The sequence below is a fragment of the Danio rerio genome, chromosome 7 (genome assembly GCF_052040795.2).
Source record: "Danio rerio strain M-AB ecotype USA chromosome 7, GRCz13ab, whole genome shotgun sequence".
Classification (NCBI taxonomy): domain Eukaryota; kingdom Metazoa; phylum Chordata; class Actinopteri; order Cypriniformes; family Danionidae; genus Danio; species Danio rerio.
The window spans coordinates 59,048,151-59,057,498 of NC_141027.1; positions in this window are offsets into that span (position 1 = coordinate 59,048,151).

Sequence of the window (9,348 nt, forward strand, 5' to 3'; positions counted from 1 at the left end):
GATTGTTTTACCATCGTTTTACAATGGTTTTACAATGGTTTCACAATCGTTTTACAATGGTTTTACCATCGTTTTACAATGGTAAAACGATAGTTTTACAATGGTTTTACAATCGTTTTACAATGGTTTTACAATAATAAAACGATCGTTTTACCATCGTTTTACAATGGTTTTACAATGGTTTTACAATGGTTTTACAATGGTAAAACGATTGTTTTACTATCGTTTTACAATGGTTTTACAATGGTTTTACAATCGTTTTACCATTGTTTTAAAATGGTTTTACCATCGTTTTACAATCGTTTTACCATCGTTTTACCATCGTTTTACAATGGTTTTACAATGGTTTTACCATCGTTTTACAATTGTTTTACAATGATAAAACGATCGTTTTACCATCGTTTTACAATGGTTTTACAATCGTTTTACCATCGTTTTACAATGGTTTTACAATCGTTTTACAATGGTAAAACGATCGTTTTACAATAGTTTTACAATGGTTTTACAATGGTAAAATGATTGTTTTACTATCGTTTTACAATGGTTTTACCATCGTTTTACAATGGTTTTACAATGGTTTTACAATGAAAAAACGATCGTTTTACAATGGTTTTACAATGGTTTTACAATGATAAAACGATCGTTTTACCATCGTTTTACAATGGTTTTACAATGATAAAACGATCGTTTTACCATCGTTTTACAATGGTTTTACAATAAAAAAACGATCGTTTTACCTTCGTTTTACAATGGTTTTACAATGGTTTTACAACAGTAAAACGATCGTTTTACAATGGTTTTACAATGGTTTTACAATGGTAAAACGATCGTTTTACAATGGTTTTACAATGGTTTTACAATGATAAAACGATCGTTTTAAAATGGTTTTACAATGGTTTTACAATGATAAAACGATCGTTTTACCATCGTTTTACAATGGTTTTACAATGGTAAAACGATCGTTTTACAATGGTTTTACAATGGTTTTACAATGAAAAAACGATCGTTTTACAATGGTTTTACAATGGTTTTACAATGATAAAACGATCGTTTTACCATCGTTTTACAATGGTTTTACAATGGTTTTACAATAATAAAACGATCGTTTTACCATCGTTTTACAATGGTTTTACAATGGTTTTACAATGGTAAAACGATCGTTTTACAATGGTTTTACAATGGTTTTACAATGGTAAAACGATCGTTTTACAATGGTTTTACAATAGTTTTACAATGAAAAAACGATCGTTTTACAATGGTTTTACAATGGTTTTACAATGATAAAACGATCGTTTTACCATCGTTTTACAATGGTTTTACAATGGTAAAACGATCGTTTTACAATGGTTTTACAATGGTTTTACAATGAAAAAACGATCGTTTTACAATGGTTTTACAATGGTTTTACAATGATAAAACGATCGTTTTACCATCGTTTTACAATGGTTTTACAATGGTTTTACAATAATAAAACGATCGTTTTACCATCGTTTTACAATGGTTTTACAATGGTTTTACAATGGTAAAACGATCGTTTTACAATGGTTTTACAATGGTTTTACAATGGTAAAACGATCGTTTTACAATGGTTTTACAATGGTTTTACAATGAAAAAACGATGGTTTTACAATGGTTTTACAATGGTTTTACAATGATAAAACGATCGTTTTACCATCGTTTTACAATGGTTTTACAATGGTAAAACGATCGTTTTACAATGGTTTTACAATGGTTTTACAATGAAAAAACGATCGTTTTACAATGGTTTTACAATGGTTTTACAATGATAAAACGATCGTTTTACCATCGTTTTACAATGGTTTTACAATGGTTTTACAATAATAAAACGATCATTTTACCATCGTTTTACAATGGTTTTACAATGGTTTTACAATGGTAAAACAATCGTTTTACAATGGTTTTACAATGGTTTTACAATGGTAAAACAATCGTTTTACAATGGTTTTACAATGGTTTTACAATGGTTTTACAATGAAAAAACGATCGTTTTACAATTGTTTTACAATGGTTTTACAATGAAAAAACGATCGTTTTACAATGGTTTTACAATGGTTTTACAATGAAAAAACGATCGTTTTACAATGGTTTTACAATGGTTTTACAATGGTAAAACGATCGTTTTACAATGGTTTTACAATGAAAAAACGATCGTTTTACAATGGTTTTACAATGGTAAAACGATCGTTTTACCATCGTTTTACAATGGTTTTACAATGAAAAAACGATCGTTTTACAATGGTTTTACAATGGTTTTACAATGATAAAACGATCGTTTTACCTTCGTTTTACAATGGTTTTTACAATGGTTTTACAATGATAAAACGATCGTTTTACCATCGTTTTACAATGGTTTTACAATAATAAAACGATCGTTTTACCATCGTTTTACAATGGTTTTACAATGATAAAACGATCGCTTTACCATCGTTTTACAATGGTTTTACAATGGTTTTACAATGATAAAACGATCGTTTTACCATCGTTTTACAATGGTTTTACAATGGTTTTACAATAGTAAAACGATCGTTTTACAATGGTTTTACAATGGTTTTACAATGGTAAAACAATCGTTTTACAATGGTTTTACAATGGTTTTACAATGATAAAACGATCGTTTTACAATGGTTTTACAATGGTTTTACAATGATAAAACGATCGTTTTACCATCGTTTTACAATGGTTTTACAATGGTAAAACGATCGTTTTACAATGGTTTTACAATGGTTTTACAATGAAAAAACGATCGTTTTACAATGGTTTTACAATGGTTTTACAATGATAAAACGATCGTTTTACCATCGTTTTACAATGGTTTTACAATGGTTTTACAATAATAAAACGATCGTTTTACCATCGTTTTACAATGGTTTTACAATGGTTTTACAATGGTAAAACGATCGTTTTACAATGGTTTTACAATGGTTTTACAATGGTTTTACAATGGTAAAACGATCGTTTTACAATGGTTTTACAATGGTTTTACAATAGTTTTACAATGAAAAAACGATCGTTTTACAATGGTTTTACAATGGTTTTACAATGATAAAACGATCGTTTTACCATCGTTTTACAATGGTTTTACAATGGTAAAACGATCGTTTTACAATGGTTTTACAATGGTTTTACAATGAAAAAACGATCGTTTTACAATGGTTTTACAATGGTTTTACAATGATAAAACGATCGTTTTACCATCGTTTTACAATGGTTTTACAATGGTTTTACAATAATAAAACGATCGTTTTACCATCGTTTTACAATGGTTTTACAATGGTTTTACAATGGTAAAACGATCGTTTTACAATGGTTTTACAATGGTTTTACAATGAAAAAACGATCGTTTTACAATGGTTTTACAATGGTTTTACAATGATAAAACGATCGTTTTACCATCGTTTTACAATGGTTTTACAATGGTAAAACGATCGTTTTACAATGGTTTTACAATGGTTTTACAATGAAAAAACGATCGTTTTACAATGGTTTTACAATGGTTTTACAATGATAAAACGATCGTTTTACCATCGTTTTACAATGGTTTTACAATGGTTTTACAATAATAAAACGATCATTTTACCATCGTTTTACAATGGTTTTACAATGGTTTTACAATGGTAAAACGATCGTTTTACAATGGTTTTACAATGGTTTTACAATGGTAAAACGATCGTTTTACAATGGTTTTACAATGGTTTTACAATGAAAAAACGATCGTTTTACAATGGTTTTACAATGAAAAAACGATCGTTTTACAATGGTTTTACAATGGTTTTACAATGAAAAAACGATCGTTTTACAATGGTTTTACAATGGTTTTACAATGGTAAAACGATCGTTTTACAATGGTTTTACAATGAAAAAACGATCGTTTTACAATGGTTTTACAATGGTTTTACAATGGTAAAACGATCGTTTTACCATCGTTTTACAATGGTTTTACAATGAAAAAACGATCGTTTTACAATGGTTTTACAATGGTTTTACAATGGTAAAACGATCGTTTTACAATGGTTTTACAATGAAAAAACGATCGTTTTACAATGGTTTTACAATGATAAAACGATCGCTTTACCATCGTTTTACAATGGTTTTACAATGGTTTTACAATGATAAAACGATCGTTTTACCATCGTTTTACAATGGTTTTACAATGGTAAAACGATAGTTTTACCATCGTTTTACAATGGTTTTACAATGGTTTTACAATGAAAAAACGATCGTTTTACAATGGTTTTACAATGGTTTTACAATGATAAAACGATCGTTTTAACATCGTTTTACAATGGTTTTACAATGATAAAACGATCGTTTTACCATCGTTTTACAATGGTTTTACAATGGTTTTACAATAGTAAAACGATCGTTTTACAATGGTTTTACAATGGTTTTACAATGGTAAAACGATCGTTTTACAATGGTTTTACAATGGTTTTACAATGATAAAACGATCGTTTTACAATGGTTTTACAATGGTTTTACAATGATAAAACGATCGTTTTACCATCGTTTTAAAATGGTTTTACAATGGTTTTACAATATTAAAACGATCGTTTTACCATCGTTTTACAATGGTTTTACAATGGTTTTACAATGGTAAAACGATCGTTTTACAATGGTTTTACAATGGTTTTACAATGGTAAAACGATCGTTTTACAATGGTTTTACAATGGTTTTACAATGGTTTTACAATGAAAAAATGATCGTTTTACAATGGTTTTACGATGGTTTTACAATGAAAAAACGATCGTTTTACAATGGTTTTACAATGAAAAAACGATCGTTTTACAATGGTTTTACAATGGTTTTACAATGATAAAACGATCGTTTTACCATCGTTTTACAATGGTTTTACAATGGTAAAACGATCGTTTTACCATCGTTTTACAATGGTTTTACAATGGTTTTACAATGAAAAAACGATCGTTTTACAATGGTTTTACAATGGTTTTACAATGATAAAACGATCGTTTTACCATCGTTTTACAATGGTTTTACAATGATAAAACGATCGTTTTACCATCGTTTTACAATGGTTTTACAATAATAAAACGATCGTTTTACCTACGTTTTACAATGGTTTTACAATGGTTTTACAATAGTAAAACGATCGTTTTACAATGGTTTTACAATGGTTTTACAATGATAAAACGATCGTTTTACCATCGTTTTACAATGGTTTTACAATGGTAAAACGATCGTTTTACAATGGTTTTACAATGGTTTTACAATGAAAAAACGATCGTTTTACAATGGTTTTACAATGGTTTTACAATGATAAAACGATCGTTTTACCATCGTTTTACAATGGTTTTACAATGGTTTTACAATAATAAAACGATCGTTTTACCATCGTTTTACAATGGTTTTACAATGGTTTTACAATGGTAAAACGATCGTTTTACAATGGTTTTACAATGGTTTTACAATGAAAAAACGATCGTTTTACAATGGTTTTACAATGGTTTTACAATGATAAAACGATCGTTTTACCATCGTTTTACAATGGTTTTACAATGGTAAAACGATCGTTTTACAATGGTTTTACAATGGTTTTACAATGAAAAAACGATCGTTTTACAATGGTTTTACAATGGTTTTACAATGATAAAACGATCGTTTTACCATCGTTTTACAATGGTTTTACAATGGTTTTACAATAATAAAACGATCATTTTACCATCGTTTTACAATGGTTTTACAATGGTTTTACAATGGTAAAACGATCGTTTTACAATGGTTTTACAATGGTTTTACAATGGTAAAACGATCGTTTTACAATGGTTTTACAATGGTTTTACAATGAAAAAACGATCGTTTTACAATGGTTTTACAATGAAAAAACGATCGTTTTACAATGGTTTTACAATGGTTTTACAATGAAAAAACGATCGTTTTACAATGGTTTTACAATGGTTTTACAATGGTAAAACGATCGTTTTGCAATGGTTTTACAATGAAAAAACGATCGTTTTACAATGGTTTTACAATGGTTTTACAATGGTAAAACGATCGTTTTACCATCGTTTTACAATGGTTTTACAATGAAAAAACGATCGTTTTACAATGGTTTTACAATGGTTTTACAATGATAAAACGATCGTTTTACCTTCGTTTTACAATGGTTTTACAATGGTTTTACAATGATAAAACGATCGTTTTACTATCGTTTTACAATGGTTTTACAATAATAAAACGATCGTTTTACCATCGTTTTACAATGGTTTTACAATGATAAAACGATCGCTTTACCATCGTTTTACAATGGTTTTACAATGATAAAACGATCGTTTTACCATCGTTTTACAATGGTTTTACAATAATAAAACGATCGTTTTACCTTCGTTTTACAATGGTTTTACAATGGTTTTACAATAGTAAAACGATCGTTTTACAATGGTTTTACAATGGTTTTACAATGGTAAAACGATCGTTTTACAATGGTTTTACAATGGTTTTACAATGATAAAACGATCGTTTTACAATGGTTTTACAATGGTTTTACAATGATAAAACGATCGTTTACCATCGTTTTACAATGGTTTTACAATGGTAAAACGATCGTTTTACAATGGTTTTACAATGGTTTTACAATGAAAAAACGATCGTTTTACAATGGTTTTACAATGGTTTTACAATGAAAAAACGATCGTTTTACAATGGTTTTACAATGAAAAAACGATCGTTTTACAATGGTTTTACAATGGTTTTACAATGAAAAAACGATCGTTTTACAATGGTTTTACAATGGTTTTACAATGGTAAAACGATCGTTTTACAATGGTTTTACAATGAAAAAACGATCGTTTTACAATGGTTTTACAATGGTTTTACAATGGTAAAACGATCGTTTTACCATCGTTTTACAATGGTTTTACAATGAAAAAACGATCGTTTTACAATGGTTTTACAATGGTTTTACAATGATAAAACGATCGTTTTACCTTCGTTTTACAATGGTTTTACAATGGTTTTACAATGATAAAACGATCGTTTTACCATCGTTTTACAATGGTTTTACAATAATAAAACGATCGTTTTACCATCGTTTTACAATGGTTTTACAATGATAAAACGATCGCTTTACCATCGTTTTACAATGGTTTTACAATGGTTTTACAATGATAAAACGATCGTTTTACCATCGTTTTACAATGGTTTTACAATGGTAAAACGATAGTTTTACCATCGTTTTACAATGGTTTTACAATGGTTTTACAATGAAAAAACGATCGTTTTACAATGGTTTTACAATGGTTTTACAATGATAAAACGATCGTTTTACCATCGTTTTACAATGGTTTTACAATGATAAAACGATCGTTTTACCATCGTTTTACAATGGTTTTACAATGGTTTTACAATAGTAAAACGATCGTTTTACAATGGTTTTACAATGGTTTTACAATGGTAAAACGATCGTTTTACAATGGTTTTACAATGGTTTTACAATGATAAAACGATCGTTTTACAATGGTTTTACAATGGTTTTACAATGATAAAACGATCGTTTTACCATCGTTTTACAATGGTTTTACAATGGTAAAACGATCGTTTTACAATGGTTTTACAATGGTTTTACAATGAAAAAACGATCGTTTTACAATGGTTTTACAATGGTTTTACAATGATAAAACGATCGTTTTACCATCGTTTTACAATGGTTTTACAATGGTTTTACAATAATAAAACGATCGTTTTACCATCGTTTTACAATGGTTTTACAATGGTAAAACGATCGTTTTACAATGGTTTTACAATGGTTTTACAATGGTTTTACAATGGTAAAACGATCGTTTTACAATGGTTTTACAATGGTTTTACAATGATAAAACGATCGTTTTACCATCGTTTTACAATGGTTTTACAATGGTTTTACAATAATAAAACGATCGTTTTACCATCGTTTTACAATGGTTTTACAATGGTTTTACAATGGTAAAACGATCGTTTTACAATGGTTTTACAATGGTTTTACAATGGTTTTACAATGGTAAAACGATCGTTTTACAATGGTTTTACAATGGTTTTACAATAGTTTTACAATGAAAAAACGATCGTTTTACAATGGTTTTACAATGGTTTTACAATGATAAAACGATCGTTTTACCATCGTTTTACAATGGTTTTACAATGGTAAAATGATCGTTTTACAATGGTTTTACAATGGTTTTACAATGAAAAAACGATCGTTTTACAATGGTTTTACAATGGTTTTACAATGATAAAACGATCGTTTTACCATCGTTTTACAATGGTTTTACAATGGTTTTACAATAATAAAACGATCGTTTTACCATCGTTTTACAATGGTTTTACAATGGTTTTACAATGGTAAAACGATCGTTTTACAATGGTTTTACAATGGTTTTACAATGAAAAAACGATCGTTTTACAATGGTTTTACAATGGTTTTACAATGATAAAACGATCGTTTTACCATCGTTTTACAATGGTTTTACAATGGTAAAACGATCGTTTTACAATGGTTTTACAATGGTTTTACAATGAAAAAACGATCGTTTTACAATGGTTTTACAATGGTTTTACAATGATAAAACGATCGTTTTACCATCGTTTTACAATGGTTTTACAATGGTTTTACAATAATAAAACGATCATTTTACCATCGTTTTACAATGGTTTTACAATGGTTTTACAATGGTAAAACGATCGTTTTACAATGGTTTTACAATGGTTTTACAATGGTAAAACGATCGTTTTACAATGGTTTTACAATGGTTTTACAATAGTTTTACAATGAAAAAACGATCGTTTTACAATGGTTTTACAATGGTTTTACAATGATAAAACGATCGTTTTACCATCGTTTTACAATGGTTTTACAATGGTAAAACGATCGTTTTACAATGGTTTTACAATGGTTTTACAATGAAAAAACGATCGTTTTACAATGGTTTTACAATGGTTTTACAATGATAAAACGATCGTTTTACAATGGTTTTACAATGGTTTTACAATGATAAAACGATCGTTTTACAATGGTTTTACAATGGTTTTACAATGATAAAACGATCGTTTTACAATAGTTTTACAATGGTTTTACAATGGTAAAACGATTGTTTTACTATCGTTTTACAATGGTTTTACCATCGTTTTACAATGGTTTTACAATGGTTTTACAATGAAAAAACGATCGTTTTACAATGGTTTTACAATGGTTTTACAATGATAAAACGATCGTTTTACCATCGTTTTACAATGGTTTTACAATGATAAAACGATCGTTTTACCATCGTTTTACAATGGTTTTACAATAAAAAAACGATCGTTTTACCTTCGTTTTACAATGGTTTTACAATGGTTTT